Source organism: Pistacia vera, unplaced genomic scaffold (assembly GCF_008641045.1).
Source record: "Pistacia vera cultivar Batoury unplaced genomic scaffold, PisVer_v2 Contig445, whole genome shotgun sequence".
Taxonomy (NCBI): domain Eukaryota; kingdom Viridiplantae; phylum Streptophyta; class Magnoliopsida; order Sapindales; family Anacardiaceae; genus Pistacia; species Pistacia vera.
In genome coordinates this window covers 835,772-856,956 of record NW_022196274.1, presented here as the reverse complement: position 1 = coordinate 856,956, position 21,185 = coordinate 835,772, and the positions used below count along the sequence as shown (strand labels likewise).

Sequence of the window (21,185 nt, the reverse complement as noted above, 5' to 3'; positions counted from 1 at the left end):
AGTCATGGTACATTTCAGTATTCTTTATATCTCGCATTCATTCTTTTATTTATTCAAACAATAATTGGTCAAAACTTGATGGCCTATTCAACTTTTGTATATTGTGTAAAATATGCATCAAACATATTTTACATCAACGCGTAATTTTGGATAATTAATTCTAATAAATATTTAGAAATTTTAGATTCTATGCTTTAAATTTTATTTATGTTCAGGTTGCAATAGTTTTTTATTTATTTTTATATATGTCATATAACTATATACATGAATCTTAAGTTTTTTTTAAACAATCTTATGTGTTATTTTTTATTGATATTAATTCGATTGATAACATTATTTTAGTTTCACGAATTAAAAGACACCATAATAATAAACCCGTCATAATATTCTATCTATACGTACGTATAAACAAAGTAAAACTATGATAGAATTCAAAAAGTTATTTATATACATCCAGAGCTACTTATATATATATTTTTTTTAACAATTAATTAAGATTATTTCATGTGTTCCACATTTTATATCCTAACATTGGCTAACTAGGCTCACACATATAGTATTACGACAAAATAAAAATAATAAATTGGCATAATCGTAAAATTATATTATGATAGTAAGCTTTAATAATCTTAAAATTTGTAATTAAGTTAGGGTACGCTTCATTTATGTTGGTATTTGCCGGCTTTCACTATCATCTCACCAGTCAACAATATTACTCTTTCTCCTCTCTTCTTAGTCCAAGCCACCAAATCTACCTCCAATCTCCATTCTCTACGGCTCAGATCTCTTTCCGACTAACCCCGGCAATTTTCCTTCTGCCACCCTTAACTACCTTACCATGACCAACGACTGTTAATTACTACAACGCAACCAGTGCTCTCTTTTCTCTATATATACACCTTCACTGTCTCTCGTTTACCTCAGGAATTCCATTTAATTTATTTACATAGATTATACCTCTCTACTGATTTTTCACTTCTCTTCTTGTTAGAATTTCTGTTTTATACCCGGTAAAGCAATGGAATCCTGCAATTAACGGTCTTGAAAACGGGTGTTTTGCGTTCTAATGATCCCTTGACTGGGGACTAGTGGCCTGAGGGTCTTAAAGGAGTCATTTGAATGAAGTGAAGCGTATGTGCGGAGTACAGGAAGCCGGTGGTGAGCTCGTGGTGAGACTTTGACATGCTCAGGTTGGCTGCCATTGCAACGATGAGTTGGCGTCAAAGTTGAGCTTTCAGAGTCTGCCAGAGATGTGTTTAAGGCTAGCAGCGACTGGGTCATGGAAGCATGAATAATGGAACTGATAGTTATGGGTCACCACTGTTTCGGTGCCAACTTCCCATAGAAGACCAAGAACGGGTGGCGCTCTTCAAGGAGCTCATTAGGTAAGCTTTATGAACTTTTTTTTTTTTTTTTCTTTTAATTTCTTTTTCTATAAAGAATATTTGCAGAATGATTAATATAATTACGCAGCTAACGCTAAAAAATATTTCTTCGATGTTCGTGAATTCTGTAATCTTTGGTAATGGAACAAGTCGTGCCACACACTGCCCATTCAGCAACAAGAGCCGCCATGCTTGTTGAGGATCAACACTCTTCTCCAGGGCTACTCTGGAATCAGATTTGAAATCTTGGAAGCAATTACCAGTCTTCTCAATACAAATTACTCCATGCCATCCCCTTCGCGGCACAATCACTGCCTCCGGTGATCTAGTTCCCTGTCTACATTGCGATTACTTACCGGTCGCCCCAATTCAAGGCCACCGGACCTAATGAGAAGTCATATGCTCAAGAAGCCTCTAAACTCGCTTGTTTTGAGTTTCTTTGATTGCAGCCTAAAGAAGGCCTTGCTCTTGGATGGTACTGCTGTTTGTTCTGAATGGCTTCATGGTTCTTTTGAGGCTAATGTTCTTGGGTGTTATCCGAAATTTTGTCAGCAATTTTCGCGGAAGTGATGCAGGGGAAGCCTGAATTCCCTGACCATTTGACACACAAGTTTAAAGCACCATCCAGGCCAATTGAGGCTGCAGCAATTATGGAACACATTTTAGATGGCAGTTCGTATGTAAAGCTGCCAAAATTTGCACGAGATGGATCCTCTTCAAAACCGAACAGGATCGTTAGCCTCAGGACTTCACCACAATGGCTTGGCCCACTGTTGAGTTATCAGATTTTCACCAATCAATTGAAAGGAGATCAACTCCGTCAATGACAACCCTCTGATCGATGTTTCAAGGAACAAGGCTTTACATGGAGGCAACTTCCAGGGGACCCCAATTGGTGTCTCAATGGACAATACATTGGCTATTGCATTGATGGAAAACTTATGTTTGCCCAATTTTCGGAGCTTGTCAACGACTTTTACAACAATGGGTTGCCATCAAATCTCTCTGGCGGCAGAAATCCAAGCTTGGATTATGGTTTCAGGGTGCTGAAATCGCCATGGCTTCGTATTGTTTCTGAGCTCCATACCTCGCCAATCCATCACCAGCCATGTCCAAAGTGCCGAGCAACAACCAAACAAGACTGAACTCCTTGGGACTCTCTCTTCAAGGAAAACTGCTGAAGCTGTTGACATCTTGAAGCTCAGTGTCTTCTACAATACTTGGTAGCACTTTGCCAAGCCTTGATCTGGGCACGTGAGGAGAATTTGAAGAACACAGTAGAACACCGTGAGCCAATAGCTAAGAAATTTCTAACATTGGAGCACACGGAGAACTTCACCCATCAAGATTCTGTGAGAAAGATCTGATCAAAGTGGTTGATCGCGAACACGTTTTCGCTTACATAGATGATCCCTCCAGTACCACCTATCCATTGATGCCAAACTAGACAAGTACTTGTTGATCATGCACTTGAACAATGGCGAAAATGAGAAGAATCGAACTCTTCAATCTTCCAAAAGTTGGAGCTTTTGAGGAGAATTGGGCCTTTTGCCTAAAGTGGTGGAGACTGCTAGAATTTGATTGAGAATGGAAAGCAGCGATTCCCAACAGGATCAAGAATGCAGATCTTATCCATTGTACAAGTTTGTGAGGAAGAGCTAGGAACGGATTCTTAACTGGTGAAAAGTAAGTCACCAGGAGAGAATTGATAAAGTATTCACAGCGTGGCCAGGGTAAGATCAGATCCAATGCTAGAGTGCCTCACAGACTGGAATGGTGCCCCGTCTTCCCTCTGCTAGAGTGTTTTTTAATTTTTTATTTCTTTAAATTTCATTTTTCAATTTCCTGTGAAAGGAATGCCTAATGCCATGTTTGTAAGATTAAATATTCATTTGTAATGTGCTTTTCTGAATATAGAAATGGAAATGGTTGCATCGTTTTTCCCATAAAACAATTAGTTTAAAGATTGGAGCTGTTGACTAAAGATAAATAGGTCAAAATTGTATTTAGATTATCTCCTTTCACTTGTAAAATGCGCCGTTTCAACTCTTCTTCTTCATTAAAGGAGAGTTGTTTCTCTGTAAAAGTTTTTAGAAAATACCTGAACATTCAGTTCATCAATGGTATAAGATTTTTCTTTCACTCATCTTAAATCTATGGATCATGATGAAGTTACCATCTAACAACAATGTTTCTTGGCCTTCTCTGTTCATTCATACCATGGATAAGACAATGCTTCTCAATCCAGTTCATCCTCAATTTTTTTGTCCAATTTGCAGTGATTACTCTGAGCTGACAGAGTAATTACAAGGTAATTATCGATTCTGGAGGTTCAAGTTCTATAAACTGTCGAGCTCTGAATTGACAGACACCTAACAGGTGCAATTTGTCCTGATCCTTTATTGTTTCTGAAAGTTTAGTTCATCTCAATCAATGAAAACCCTATTGAGGAAAAACTTAATCCATCCTTGTGTCCTGAAAAAGACTGATAAATTCCTGTTTACTTGGCTCTTAAGTTCGATTTATGAGTATGTTCATTACATTTCTACGTTGTCAATTTGCTATACTGAAAATCTGGACGCGTCTTTGGAAACGAGTTCCATCACTGACTCTAAACACGAGCTCTTCATTTGAAGACTCCCGCAAAGATACTCAAAAAGGAAACATGAGTGTTAGTGGAGTTTAATTAAGAAAATATAAAACAATATTTTATTAAAAAAAAAAAAATATAAAGAATATTAAAAACCAATAAAAAAAGCATTGTATCACAAAATAGTGTGGCATTAACGGAATTTAACACCAGTAGACAGTGTTATAACTGATGAAGATCTTCAGTATTTATTAGATGGCCTAGTCCAGAATTCGATGCTGCTGTTGTGAACTAACATCTAAATTGGTCTAGTTTGACCTCAGTATCTTTACAAAAGAAGCATAGTACCTACTCCAGAAATATGAAATGCGATTGGGAAATTCTACAATGTAGATTTTACTAATAGCTCAGTGCATATTGCTTCTCTAATAATACTGAGTCAAGAGGATTGAAGGTTCTTACTGATTGCTTCTGGAGGTCTAATGCCTTCATCAAGTGCCTCTTTTAACGAACTTATACCTCCTACATAGACTTACTGCCCACTGCACCCAATTATTCAGTCTATCCACTTCCTATTAACCTAGTGATGGATATTTTTCTCCTACACTCCAAGTATTTTTGGTGGGCCTTTGGACCTACTGTAACACATTACAGACCATAGATTTCAGTCCTATGGAAGAGCGTGGCGAGAGGTATTGGTAGGGTAAACCATTATGTCAGGTATGCAAAGGAAGGACACACAGTAGTGCAGTGCTATCATAGTTTAATTCTCCTATAATGCACTCCACCTCATATGGGTGCATTTACTCAGTTGTGAGAGTCTGTTTCTAGATTCAATCTGGTGGTCGGCAATTTTTTTGGAAGTAATTTGCCCTTTGGAGGTCATACTACCTATTCTCCACTTCACACAAGTTCTCCACAGTCACACTTCTGTCCCTAATCAATGTCCACACTTCAGTCCCTAACCAGCCAAGTTTTCCAGTCCCTAGCCACAAACCTACTTACCCAATCAAGTCTACCAACGACATCTTTTCCCACTCAACACCAACCCCAACAAAACCAATCTCTAGTCTAATGTCCAACACAACAACCTAGTCAGGTACTTAATCTCTCACCAATACCTTACTCAACCTTCAAACCACATACACTATGACTATTCCTCCACCACACCACCTATCTAGCTTGGTACATACTCAGGAGCAATGACACATGTTTACCTTGATCCTCATCACTTAGAGCAAGCAGTGCTATGATGGTATTGATCAACTCAATTGGGAGTGTGAGTCTCTAGACATATCCCATGTTGTTTTCACTTTATTACCCAGCTCATTACATTCTAAATGTTATCCTAAGAATGTCTTATGTGTGCCTAGATAACTAAGAATCTCCGTAGTATCTAAATTTACAAAAGATAACAATGTGGGTGTGGAATTTAACTCTAATTGTTTGTTAAGACAAGGACCCGAATGCTTCTGCAGGGAGGACTTAAAGCTGCTTGTATCAGTTGCACATCCCCTCTACCTTGCCATCTACTCATGTTTTTCACATAATCCCTCTGTGTCTTGGATGAATTTTCTCTTATTTAAACCAACCATTTTCATTCCAAGATTTTAGTTCCACAGTTATGATAAGTCTTTGAACTCAGCATTACTCCTAATGTAACTTGAGTGTATCTCTGCCTACTATTGTAAATCCAGCACTCTTGATTTTAGTTTTACAGCCAAGTAGTTTGACCAATAGTGAAATTTCTGCTTCTAATTGTAATTCAGCTTCAATAATAAAAGTTTTCAGTGATTTTGAATAAAATACTCTCTCTATTCTATTTGTGTACATTGTCCTAGAGGTGGATAAATCCGGTTAAACCGAAACCAAACTAGTATTCGGTTTAGACAAAATGCAAACCGAAAACCTGACTTTCGGTTATAATCCGATTGTGACCGAACCGATATTCGGTTCGGTTAACTAGTTTTCAAAATAACCCCTAAAATTCTTCAATTTTTCATCTAAGTCCCTAAAATCAAAATTTTATTATTTTATGTATAATTTCATGCTATTTTTCCTCTTTTATTTTGGTATTTTGTTGTATTCTTTGTATGAAAATACAAATTACCTTTTGCAGATACTAAAATCTAGAATATGAAATAAAAACAAAAGAATTCAATTACACATTACTCAATAGTCCAATACTCATTAATAAACTCAAAAGCATAACATAAATTTAATTTGGCAATGTTAAAACTAAATATACATAAATTACAATTAAAAAAACTTAACATAACATAATCATCTTCAATCCCACAATGTTGGTGTTAGTGGAGTCTCTTTGATTCCGCACTCCTCGGATTAGTTAATGGCACAAAAGAAATCATCATATGCAATTAAACTCTAAATATTAATAATGAAAATACTAAAAACATATGAAATATTATTATAATAAGTCTTTAAGAAGACACATCAGCTTGTCAAAACCTATTATTTTATAAAATATTGCATCAAAATTAATACTAAAATCTTGTATTAATAAAAAAGCCTTAATAAAAAAGAAGCGACCCCAGTGGCTATCTACATGGAAAATTCATAATGTAATTCATACGAAGTCGATATTGGCCTCATCTTTGGGAGCTGCTATCCATGTCATAGGTGACTATAAGGAAATACTGTAACAGAGAAGGCTATCTCTTATTGTTAAATCTTTATCATTCATCAGTATCTCATAGGATAACCATAGTCTCAGTAGAAAGTATAGATATTTTCTAAATGATGATAGTCCAAGTCTCATTCACGAGAGTTTCCAATAAGCAACCATGCCACAACCTTTGATGCAGCATTGATAGCAAATATTGCGCTGATAATCAATGACATGGAATTGAAAAAACTCTATAAGATGAAGCAATGATTAAAAATAGAGCACAGACAAGCAAAGCAAGGAGATGTTATTAAAAATTGAGGTTGTAAACGATCCATTTTTGGGGCAACGGAACACAAAACATTGTACGGACTGGGGATCATTACTTAGAACCAAGATCAGACAACAAATTTACAGTTTATAACAAATAAGAATCTGCAGAAAAATTATTGTAGAGTTGTGAAAATCATACGCACGTTTGGGGCTCCTCCAACTTTTGTCCTCTGAAGGAACTTTGCTACCGACCCAAGTTTAGATCGAACCCATAGTCCACACGAAGATAATCGTAAGTGAATTAAAGAGGGATTTGCTAGATCCTCTTTAGCCGGAAAGTAAGAAAGAAATCAAAGAACACTTGATTCTAAGCAAAACAATCTGGCGTGAGAGTGTTTTTGGGGCTAGAAAGGTTTCTTTCAATGAGTAAAATGAAATAATTAAAAATCTTATCCTCTCTCAATTAAACATTTTCTTTTATCGTGGCAGTTTAATTGTCATATTCCCTTATGAATAGGTTTGGGCTCAACACCCACTTGTTTTTCAAATACTTCCATTTAGATATTTTAATTTTTTTTATCATATCTCAATTAAATCAATTAATATATATTTAATAGATTAACATTTAACATACTGATATTTATTTTAAATATATGCAAACACATTTATGAAACTCTCACTTATTAATTTTTCTAAACAAATTAAATAAGGCTACAACCTCAGCAATTTAATTGCATTATAAATTAACCAAAATACCCTTCACCTAAAAAGACGAAAACGCCCTTCTTTCTTTCTGTCTCTTAAATTATCTTCTATGTTGACCCATAGGCTGCCCTCATCTTACCGGCAATGTGTAGGTATCGCGATTACACAAATTATCGTTTCACTAAACACAGACCAAATTGGCCCCTGCAAGGCATCATGCCACCCGAATAGATTCAGATTCAGCAAATAGCTCCTGTCACAATATGGTTACCGTCACTTCGATCCTTTCATCATCCGTTATCTCGACGAGACCAAGGCAGAATAGTGTCAAACCTTTGCTTCCTCTCGATATTGTGTATTTATTACTGGACCTGCCCTGTATTATAAACTGGATAGAGCCAACAACTCATCCCACTGTGTGCCATTTTTTAGTTCATTGCCATTTACTGAATTACACACCGTGAGAAACTTCTCCCGTACCCAGGAGTGATGAATCCTCTGTCTATCCACCATAGTCTTATACACTCCTTCCTCAACCAATCACCACCGTATTGACAGCTCTGAATGAACCGCAATTGGGCTAGTGTCAACTAGTACCAATCGATGCATAGCGCTCCGGTGATCTCAAGTCTAAGATCACCATTTACCAGCCTTTCGTTAGAGGATTTCTTCATAACACTGGGTTTACAATCCATAGGGAATTCTCTAGTGGGTCAGTCCAGTAAACTTGCCTACAGCAAGCACTCATGTGTTACTCGGTTGTCTTCAAACACTTTGACAGTGAGATCAGTTCACTGCCCTTCGACAGGGTCGTTCAACACTATGATAGCCTTACCCATTTCTATGCCCTACTTTAGAATACTACTAGGCTCAGACGTTCTAGAATGGCCACCATGAGCTTTCACTATCAAGATTTGGAACACTTGATACCACCTCGTCATGGTTTCTACCATTCTAAGGACATATATCAATACACCAATGATTGATTTACGTGAGATATAGTATAAACACCTTTTATTGATCAATGAACATTATGATAAAGAGTTCAATTTCGACAATAATTGATTGGCATAGGGCATCTACTCTACCATTGAGGCATCTGATAACACAGTACCCCATCATGTGTCGAATGCCTTGGCCTGCTTAATTTCCTTAATGTGTTTACAGGAGAATTACATAATTGAGCATATGCTGTGATAACTTAATGTATAATTCAATTACCACATACTCACAGGCAATACTCATAATAAACTATAGTTAGCAACTCTTCAACATTTAAAACAATAAACACAACATCATCAGGATGAGTTTAACAACTTCCACTTCCGACATAACCAACTATTGAAAATCAGTTCACACAACAAATAAACGCAATAATTTTAAAAAATTTAATCCAACATAACCAACCAAACCCTAACCATTTAATCAACATAACCACCCAAACCCTAAAACCATTTATCACAATGATAATTACCTCATATATTGGAAATTTTGGAATATCCTTCATCACATCAGGAGTTAGACTACTTTCCACTCCCAAAGAGAAAAACTCTACACAAAGTTGGACAAACAAGTTATCTAAAATCATAAATCATGATGGCAATTATATAATTATAATGAAGTTAACAAAAAATGTCACATGACTCAATTTTAGATAATTCCTCCAAGTTTTCCTCAATGGTTAATGGTCCACGTGTATTCCTAAAAATCCAATCATGGTACAGATAGGAGCCTCTGACCATCTTAGTAGTAAGGGCTATGACATGGATCTAATACCAACCCCTTGTACTAAAACACGATTCAGATGCACTTATTGAAACAGGCTAGCCAAAACATCTCAGTGCTATCACAAGAAGTAAAACATATTTTGTTGAATTAGTCTTCCACCAATTCAAGATATCAAAAGTTTTGTCTCATTTGTCATCCTCAACAATCGTCCGCTAAACTACTTATCCAACTTCGTTTTAATGTTGAACAACTTTCTTTGTAGCCTTTTTTTTCTCATTATACATAACCCTCATAAGTCCTCACTATCAACATTTGCATCATGCACATCATGTCATGAAAAACTTGAGATTTCTCACTTGAACTGCTCATTGTCATCCACCATAAAGCAAACGTATTGCTCCAATAAAAGACAAACAAAGCCTCCTTTCGCTTTTTCTTATCAATTGTTCAACATAACAACTCATCTGCCTCATAACTACTACCTAGTCCACATATTCCAATTTGTCCTTCGGATCAGTACCTACTGCAATGAATAACATAATGTTGATATTTTTTACAACATTTAGCAATACTTATCAATTTTTACTTCTCATCCGGTAGCATATTACGTAGGCCAAGATATCAAACTTTACCACCATGTTGAAAGCTTCAACAACCCAACGCCGAAAATCTCTTCGCATGTATGCATTACCGTAACTACAAAGAGACCTAGATACAAAACGTGAGAGTACGCTCTAAATACTTACAAGAAAGGTAACAAGTAGTGAGCATACTCCTCCAGTACTCACTAGGCAAACCGTCGGGACCTATCACACTAGTAAGCTCATCTACATGACTTACTATCTTTCCAATGCCAACAACTAAAAAGCTTTAAATGAATTTTAAATGCGCTTCCAACATCAAGTATGTAGAGTTCCACCGGTTTCTACATCAAAGCAAACCAATGACTTTAACTTACTGCGATTTTTTCTTGTCTCACCCACCCCTTAATCTTTGTAACCTAGTTGAGAAGACTTTACTACCTCACTGCTGACATTTCTAAATATGGAGTCATCCATTCTCCTTTAACCCTCTTTTCACAATTAACTAAAATACGTGCACAACATCTCATGGGTAGAAAATCACCATCCAATACACTTCCCTTTTAACTTGCTAGTCTAGTCTTAGAGATATCTTACCCCAACATCATTAAACTAGCATTGTCTACTGTGAGTGTTAATACCTTAATAAATCCCCTCAATCAAGCAAACATCTCTCAACTGTCTACCAACATATACCTTTTGCCTAGTGATTGAACAGAAAATTTAAAATCTTTTCTGTAGCTGCCATGATCATCATGAATTGTGTAGTAAGGCACATATAATAAGGTTATGAACGCTTGTCCATGTATTAAGTGGTTAACAAACTGTGTCGAGAACTACTGAAAAACTTTTTCAACTTTTGCACTCTCCAATATATATTTTGAAGGCAATCTTTAGTCACGTTTCTCCGACAAGGTACTTGAAACCTAGGTTTGTGTCACATTCATCACGTTGCGGAACCCCTCACGCTCCACAAAACTAAAAGATAACTCATCAACAACGATCATTTTTGCTATAACCTCTCTAATCAATCTGGATTTATATTTCCTGACATTGTGCGAAGAGCAATGCCGCTTGAGAGATCACTAATCCTTGTTGAAAAATTAGGGTCTTCTGTCTCTTTCTGCCATTTGGAGGATACTTTTTGCATTATTCAGTGTTACTGAACGCCCCACTTGAGGTCCGTAGTTAAGAATTGATTAATGGCTTGAATGTTTTGTTTGAACTTTTTTTTTTTTTTTGGTTTTTTTTGTGTTGTTTTTGTTGTTTTTTTTTTGGGGGGTGTTTTTTTGTTGTTTTTTTTTTGTTTAAAATTATTGATTTCTCATTGAGTATGATGGTGTTAATTGTTGTTGCCCTTGGTGAAAGGGTGTATGTGTGGTGGTTCCCTTAAAATTGTAAGACTTGGCAAATCTGGATGTTACAGGTCTTCACTGGGGCGGAAGAAAGAAGCTTCACCGTGGCGATGAAGTGCTACAACCCCCGTGTAGCTGCTGTATGTTTTTGCAGGGGCGAAGAAATAGCTTCGCCGCGGCGAAGACTCGGCTGAAATTTGCCTTGATTTTTAAGAGAATTCTTCCTTTTGGGGCTCAATGACCATTCTACCCCTAATTGTAGGAAAAGTGGGGAGTGAAATGCAGGAATTGCATGGAGAATATTTTGAATGGGATATTTTGCAAGATTAAAGGGCATAGGGGAATTTCTAGAAGGAGTAAGGTATAATGGGAAATAGTGGAGAAAATATGAGATATAAGGGTTTAGCTTTAGAAACCTTTTCATTTTCTCCCTTTCCACTGCATCTTTCATCCTTCATTCTCTCAAACTTTCACTTCAATTTTTCCAAGGATCCTTGAAGGGCTTTTGACTAGAAATTGATACAAAAGTTGATCCTAAGCACTTAAAGGTGAGAATCCTTACTCTGATGTAAATTTTTTGGTGAAAGAGTGATCCTTATTAGTTTGGTTTTAAGTTTAAGAGAAAGTATCAAAGCCATCAAGAGTAGAGACTTAAGTGGATTCTACTTGACCATTAGGTAAGTACCTCTACCTAAGTTGTGATTTACATGATTGAATGTTAGAGAGATTAGTTATTGATTAATGCTTGATTTTATGTTTGAAATGTATGATTGATTTTGATGATGTCAATGTTGACTTATGGAGAGAATTTCCACATGAGAAGGGTGTGGATTGTGTTTGAAATTTGGTAGAAGTATGGGTAGAATTAGAAGATTTGAGAGGAATATTTGAAGTGTGTTTTGCTTTGCAGGATGTTGTGATGATTTGAAGGGTTGAACTCCAATTTTTGGATGGTTAAGAAAGATATATACGTAAAGTTAGAATAGAGTTATTGTATGCACACATATTGCTTGATGAAATGCCTAAAAGAAATCATGATTAGAAGTAGAACCTACTTTATGCAACAAGCTGTTGCATTTCATGAATGCACTATAAGAAAGATTCTAGGCATGAACCATCCATATGCATATTTTTATTATTAATCCCAAAGAAAGAAATATGAAAAATGATAAAAGCAAACGCTCTAAGAATAGAGATAAAAAAGAACTATTCTCTGAGAATAAAGAGAAATAGAATTAGCACTAGAGGAACAAATTTAATAATTGCTAAAGAAAAGAACCAAACTAGGTTGCGATGGGGAGCCCGTGAGGGGAGAAAATCCGACTCATGTAACCGCCATGAGAGAGCGGCCTCCGCCATGAGAGAGAGCGGTCTCCGCCAGGGAGAGTGTTGCCCGCCATGAATGAGTGGAAATGATATGAGAAAAAAAATTCGTATAGGGCCAGTGAGAATACATGCGGATGAGGGCTATAATGCGTGAGGAGAGTACATTCACATGGCTAAGGGTTCTGAATCCATGCACAACCAAAAGCGATTGGCAAGAATAAGAAAGATAATAATAAGAATAGAATAGAATAGAAAGAAAATAAAAAGAGAAAATGCATTGTTTATTCTTTAGTGTCTCTCCATGCATGGTTATGATATTCTCCATGGTGTGATGAAATAGACAAGAAAGAAAAGACAAAGTGAGGAGCTAGAAGTGAGAAAGAACAAGAGAGATTGAATGAGAGAAAGTGACAAGATTACACGAAAAGAATTGAAGAGTAATACACGGGACTATCAGTATAGAAGATTTAACTTACTGAGCATCTTGGTGCTCACCCCCTTTGTTTTCTATGTTTTATACAGGACAAGGTAGACGTGGTCGGATGGACGTCGACAGCGGAGACTTGTGGCTGCACTACCACTGTTTTGAAGTACTTTTTGTCCAAATGATGCTGTTACTATGTAAAAGTGTATTTATTAAGTAAGAAAATTTTTGGGCCCAACTATTTGATAAATACTTGTCTTTTGATTAATATATTTTTATGAATATGATACAAAGAAAGTTTTTATAGGTTACATAGAAAACTAACTCGGACCCACTCTTACTCGGACATGCTAGAACACTCCCACAATAACTACATGCGTAGTCAATCATTCCTTATTCTCACGATCGCTCCTAACAAAGTGATCCCACCCCTTGAGGAACTATTCTTCCTAGAACTTGTTCCTTTGCACGTTTGGGGCCTAAAGTGTTGGTGGTGGCTAAATTTGGGGAGTTGGATCGGCACTTGTCGGTGTCTCACGAGTATTGTTTGCCACCGATGACATCTACAATTTCCATCAAATAAAATATGCATAAGTAAATAAGATATCCATATAATAATTCTTTTTATTTATTTACAATAACTAAAATAAAGAGAAATTTTGGACTGTAAAAATAAAGACATCCATCAATTAATAATAAAACATAAGGGCCACCAGTTTCACAACTTCAATTCAATTTGCACAATTTAAAACCAAAAAGGCCACAGTTTCAATGCACAATAGATATCTCATTAATATGAGAATCGCACCATTACTCTCCTAAACTCAGTTTTATATAATCACCAAACAAAGAAAACAAAACCAAAAAATTACAGCCACCAACCAGCTCACAGACCGCAACAAACAAGACACATAACACTATTAAAGAAACCTCCACCAGGTCTTACGCCAGCAAAAAAATCAACACCAACATCTAGTACAAAACTACCAAAAATCTAACAGCCCAGAAGAGAACCTACAGCAGGCAAGATCACCCAAAAAAACCCATATACAACAACAACATGGTAAGGACGACAGCCAAAAAAGCCGAATTCAAAATGACCCCAACACATCAAAATGGAGTGCTCCCTATGACTGTTCCTAAAGTGGAGATAAGAAACCTGATGTCAAGGCCATGAGAATTTCAGGTTAAATTAGTGGATGGTCGCTTGATCAACTTCAAATGTCGTTTGTGTTTGTATAATAACTGTCCTTATGTCTTGATCAGTTATTTCATTCCAAGGGCTTCTCATCACAGTTGGCTCCAAACCCAATTCAGTTTCGATGCTTCAAATCATCTAATTTATTTCATGCTGTTATCAGAAGGCTCATTGCACACTAGTAAATTCCTTGTAATATTTTAGCTTTATTTTTTGTCTAACTTAACTCAGAACTCCACTCCAGGAGTAATGATTCAAATCACGGAAAAACACAGACCATATGACAGTTTCCCTGCATCATTTATAATGGACTCATACACTTTTGCAGAAGCATTGTAAGCAGTATACTATGTAGCATTTTTGGTGATTTCTCTACTTTCACTTACAAGAAGATGAGAAAGACCAAAGCAGATAATCTGATCATAATAGACAAGGAGTTTGAAATTAAACTTGTTTGTTAAAATGGTGGCCTTCGATAGTTACTGTTGTAGTGACTGATAGTGAGATAGTGTTACTCCGAGAGTGAGTGACTGACTGACTGACTAGGAGATGATGTTAAAGAGAGAGAGTGATGTGAGTTTGAAACAAGGGATGTGATTAAAGGTTCAAAAGGTACACATACCTTGGTGAGCAAGACCGTGAGGTTGCATTTGTGGCTCTGAGATTGAGATGCGTCGACGGTGGATCTATTGGGTGAGGGGTGCTGGTGGTTGTGTTGTGGACGATGCTAGCGACATGGCCTTGCTGGGTGCTGAATGCGACAATCGGAGACTGTTGGGGCATGGCCCTGCTCATTGGTGTGGAGTATGGACTGTGAAGATTGGAGCTTGGAGAGTGGAGTCTGCTCACGGTGTCGATAGGGAGTGACGTTGCGGAAGTGTGGAGATTGAGCTTGTAGGGCGAGAGGAAATAGAAGATGTGAGGTGAAAATATTTTTGCTTATATACTTAGGTAAAACCGGTTTGGAAAATTTTCCAACCCGAACTGTTTTTTTTGTCGATTTTTAATTTTGCAACACCATTTGCAAAAACCATTTTTGGTTCTGTTTCAGATCGTTTCAGTTCGGTTTTTCGATTATTTACCCACCCCTAACATTGTCTGCTTTATCACATAGTGATTCTAATTCTAATATCTCATCTATTGTGCTGTTGCAATATGTGCTTCAACATCTCAGTGTAATTTAAAAGACAAATGCTTCTGATTTCTCTACATTGTCTGAATCATCACTAATACCCTAATCAACCACTCTGATCATATGTTTGTCTGCAAATCTGATTCACTCGCATCTTTAATTACTACATCCTCTTCTCCTATATTGTCTTCAGTAATATTGATTACCTACATCCACCTTTAAGGGCAGTAGAGATTATTACCAATGCAATAGGAATTTAAAAACCAAATCTATGAAGACGACAAGGCATTTTTCGACTACCAAGTCCAAAAATTCCATTGACTACTTGAGTATCTTCCTCTCATATATACATGTTGATCACCAGTACCTCCGACACTCCTACCATAATCAGAACTTCATAATGAATTTTCACCTTCAACCGTCTCTATTGTTATGGTTTCATCCAAAAAACCACATCACTTATAATAATATTGCCTTCATCTATATTCTCAAATGTGACTTTCTCAGGCAATTGTCCCTTGGCCTGTCCCTGCATGTGATTTAATAATGCCTCAATTACTATAGTGGCAAGAGCTGTAGACAATTTGCCACATGGAAACTATCCAAATATTTGGAAGACCATTATTTTGTGCTCACCCCGTTATTTTCCTTTGTGGATGCAGGATCTAGGTGTTGATGCAGTCAGAGGGGCGTCGGCAAGCGAGGAGCAATAGCTACACTGTTTCCCCTGTTTTGTCTTTTAAAAATGAATTTTTGTAAACAGTACTCTTTGTGTATAAAAGACATATGAATTGAAATGAAAAGAAAACTTTGGGCCTAATTTTCTATTGTTATTATGCATGCATTGTACTAGTTTTCAGTAGTTGTTACAAAATGTAGCTGATCCACTGACTAAGGCGATGACACTGAAGCAATTGGACCATCATCTTCAGAAGATGGGTATGAGATACAACATCGAATGGCTTTAGTGCAAGTGGGAGTTTGTTAGTGTATATTAGTGTATGCCCTAGAAACTATTCGTGTTGTCAGTTTCAGAGCATTTTGTCTTGTGTCTATATTTTATAAATAATAAAAGACAAAGTTCTTCAATTCATATATATAATTTGCTTCCTTTATTCAGTCATGCATTTAAAATAAAGTATATATATGAATTGTCCAGATGATTCATTTAATTGGTAAATGAATTATCGAAAAGGGTTCCCTGCGGAAGCAATATAATTTCGGCTACTATATTGCACAGTAGGCACATCGGATGCTTCCAAAAGATATCATGAGTTGATATAAGAACGGATGACGATGATAGTCATGTCATTGGGGCATTGGTATGGATTAGCGGTTGGTGAACTGTTTTACGAACGTGACCGAATAACGACAAATCACTTGGAAAAGCATGTAGTCAATGATTTATCGTTTGGTTATATCAGAACACGATGTAGTCCTTTAACCTGAGACATTATAGTCAGATCCGATACGGATGCGTATGGTTCATACAGTGTATAAGTACGAGACTAATTATGTTTCGTATAATAAAGCCTATTTGGTCATGAGTTGTTTATATACGGAAACGAACGATGGTCAGGAGGGGATCCATTGACTCAGAAATATAGGATCGGGAGTACCGCTGACTCCATCCAGATTCGAGTTCCTAGACGAACGTCGATAAATGTCAGAAATCAGAATCTTTGGCTAGAGTCTATTATTAGTCATACAAAAGCAAGTTTGTGATGACAAGTTCTAGACATATTGATCGACGATTCGGTAGAAGATTGAGTTTAGGATTTTGACATTCCATGAATCCGTGCTCGATTAGGATACATCAATGGAGGGACTTTACCTGCATGGTACGTATGATCTGAAATGGGTTCAATGAAGTATTTCTTCATCGTGGTTTAGGGACTATAGCACATTACTAGATGTTTACCATAGTCGTTGGGCCTCCAGACAGGTTTCTAGATTCATCCAGAATTGGCTCACGACTAATCCACGGTGGACGTACATGGTCACACCAATAGCCTTGAGAAGTTAGAGAATGATGAGAGAGAGAAATAATTATCCGAAGAGGGCTAGCACCTTCCGAGGGTAATGACAGGATTTCTATGGTAATAGTTACATAGAAAATTGTTTGTGACATTTTAAGGGTTAAAATGGTCAAGCAATAATTAATTATATTTAATTAGTATATCTTAAAGCGTTAAGATTAATGAGATGAACGAAAATAACCTTTTAATAGTTAAAGGGTAAAAGGGTAAATTTATGGGTCGTTAATGTAAACTAGTTTAGTTTATATGGGCCCTTAAATAATATTGATTATTCAAAGGGTAGCATAATAAATTCCTGGGGTCCCTTTTAAAATAAGATTTTATTGGGATTGGAAGTGAAAAATAAATAATTACAAAATTGCCCAAGTATATATAAATACAAAAGGTTGCATTTTAGTTTATAACTTCACTTTGTTCACTCAAAGCAAACTAAAAGCTCTCTCTCCCTAGCCAAGGCCACTCTCTAACTCTCTCAAGGTGGTGTTAAAGTGTGGATGTCTCATCATTTTGAGTCTTGTCTTCATCAACCCAAAGCAAAGGAGTAGGTATAATCATTTTTCCAAGCTTTGTTTGAAAACTGTTTTTTGAATCTAACCTTTCATGCCTTCAATCTTCATTTCCTCCACTCTTCATGCATGTTGCTGGTTCTTTCACCAGTAGCCTTATTTTGTTGACAACACTCATCAACCTATCAACATAATCCTTAACCTTCTCTGATTCTTGCATCCTCTGCATCCTCTGCATCTCAAACTCTCTTCTTAAATTCAGCACCTGCATATTCCTTGTTGTGTTGCTTCCCACGTATTCCTCTCTCAACTTATCCCATGCCTCCTTTGGAGTTTCACATGCCATAATCCTTGTGAATACAAGGTCTGTTACAACAGCATGGATGTGGGATAGGGCTCTCGGTGCTTTGGTAACTTCTTCCTCATGCGTTTGCATCTGATTTAGAGTAAGATTTGGTCCCAACGGTGGTGGCTGCCTGTTTTCTTCCACATATTGCCACAGCCCCTGACCGAAGAGAAAAACTTTCATTTTTACAGCCCATATATGATAATATTCCCCATTAAACACTGGAGGTGACATCAAGGCTGATTGAGTAGCCATTGATTCAGTTTAGATGTCTAAAGCAGGAAAAATAAGAAGGCTGGAACATAATGTTCTTGAGCTGAGATGGGAGGTGTTTTTGAGCTGGGATGGATGATTGAGTGCAGGAGAGACTTCAGGTTTTTTTTTAGTGTGGCTCTAATACCAATTATTGTGTTTAGCGCCGGTGAATACTAAGGAAAAGATGAGATGAATTTTTGGTTAAGAGAAAAGTCTACTTTCATTACAATGCATATTACAATTTATATATCCAAAAACTTACTGTTACACCAACTAAAAACAGACAATTCAGATTTGAAATTTAAAACTAAGATTTACAACAAATACATCATTAATCTTAACTGATTGCACCTAAACATGTCACCCAAAAACAACCATCACAGCAGTTCCATACACGACAGACAGAGGAGACAGCAGCAGTTCTTTGGCGCCAAAAACTGATTAAAAAACAAACTGAATTTCCAACCAAATTTCCAGCAAATTATCACTGTTTCAACACTCTGTCTTACATTGCTGGATTACTTAGCGGTCGCTCCAATTCCAAGGCCACTGGCCCTAATGGAGAAATCATTAATGCTCAAGAAGCCTCTAAACTCTGTCTTACATTATCACGTTTTGAGTTGTTTTAGTTGCAGCCGAAGGAAGGCCTTGCTCTAGTGAATGGTACTGCTGTTGGTTCTGGAATGGCTTCAATGGTTCTTTTTGAGGCCAATGTTCTTGGTGTTTTATTCGAAGTTTTGCCAGTAATTTTTGCGAAAGTGATGCAGGGGAAGCCTGAATTCACTGACCATTTGACACATAAGTTAAAACACCATCCAGGCCAAATGGAGGCTGCCGCTATTATGGAACAAATTTTAGATGGCAGTTCGTATGTTAAAGCTACCAAAAAATTTCACGAGATGGACCGTCTTCAAAAGCCAAAACAGGATCGTTATGCTCTCAGGACTTCACCATAATGGCTTGGCCCACTGATTGAAGTAATCAGATTTTCAACCAAATCAATTGGAAGGGAGATCAACTCCATCAACGACAACCCTCTGATCGATGTTTCAAGGAACAAGGCGTTACATGGAGGCAACTTCCAGGGGACCCCAATTGGTGTCTCCACGGACAATACACGTTTGGCTATTACATTGATTGGAAAACTTATATTTGCCTAATTTTCGGAGCTTGTCAACGACTTTTACAACAATGGGTTGCCATCAAATCTCTCTGGCGGCAGAAATCCAAGCTTGGATTATGGTTTCAAAGGTGCTGAAATTTCCATGACTTCCTATTGTTCAAAGCTCCAATACCTTGCCAAGTCACCAGCCATGTCCAAAGTGTCGGGCAACACAACCAAGATGTGAACTCCTTGGGACTCATCTCTTCAAGGATAACTGCTGAAGTTGTTGACATCTTGAAGCTCATGTCTTCTACATACTTTGTAGCACTTTGCCAAGCCATTGATCTGAGGCACTTGGAGGAGAATTTGAAGAACACAGTCAAGAGCATCGTGAGCCAAGTGGCTAAGAAAGTTCTAACTATTGGAGCAAACGGAGAACTTCACCCATCAAGATTCTGTGAGAAAGATCTGATCAAAGTGGTCGATCGCGAACATGTTTTCGCTTACATAGATGACCCCTATAGTGCCACCTATCCATTGATGCAAAAGCTAAGACAAGTACTTGTTGATCATGCAGTGAACAATGGCGAAAATGAGAAGAATGCGAACTCTTCAATCTTCCAAAAGATTGGAGCTTTTGAGGAGGAATTGAAGGCCGTTTTGCCTAAAGTGGTGGAGAGTGCTAGGATTGTGGTTGAGAATGGAAATGCAGCAATTCCCAATAGGATCAAAGAATGCAGATCTTATCCATTGTACAAGTTTGTGAGGGAAGAGCTAGTAACAGGATTCTTAACTGGTGAAAAAGTAAAGTCACCAGGGGAGGAATTTGATAAAGTATTCACAGCTATGTGCCAGGGTAAGATCATTGATCCAATGCTAGAGTGCCTCACAGACTGGAATGGTGCCCCTCTTCCACTCTGCTAGAGTGTTTTTTATTTTTCATTTTCTTTAAATTTCATTATTTTCAATTCCCTGTGAAAGGAATTGCCTAATGCCTATGTTATTAAGTGATTAAATATTCATTTGTAATGTGCTTTTCTGAATATAGCAAATGAGAAATGGCTACTCATTTTTTCCCACAATTAAGTAGTAAAGATTGGAGCATTGTTCAATGTATAAGAGTAGCATATATTGTGCTGAACTTTTCGTTGAGCCTGGATTAAAGTCCAAGTAAATAATTGTACAGCAAAGCTGAAGGAAAATAAGAAATAAGCCAAAATTATGAGCACTGTTTGTGAAGCAAATAATTGTGGTACTCGACCTTGCAGCTAATCATTTTGTCCCTTACATTTGACTTATATTAAAATTTTTCAAAAATATTTTGGTCCCTCTTAGACCCTTAGTAACATTTAGTCTGATTTTAAGGATGGCAATGAGGCAGGGTGGGGTCGGATTTCCCATTCTCCACCCCCGTCCTTATTAGATGAACTTTTACCCGTCCCTGCCCCATGGGGAAATATTGACCTTGTTCCAACATCGACCCGAACTATGGGAAAAATTCCCCAAATTCCAGAGAGAAAATCCCAGCCTCATTCCCCACACTACAGGGAGAAATTAGGTTTAGGATTTAGGAGACTTTGGCTATATATATGGAGGGTTTTTTGTAAATTA

At 37.1% G+C, this 21,185-nt stretch overlaps 1 pseudogene; it reads left to right on the top strand.

Moving 5' to 3' along the window:
* Positions 1–20,572, top strand: part of LOC116144442 — a 35,257-nt pseudogene extending 14,685 nt beyond the window's left edge.
* Positions 20,573–21,185: the final 613 nt, after the last annotated feature.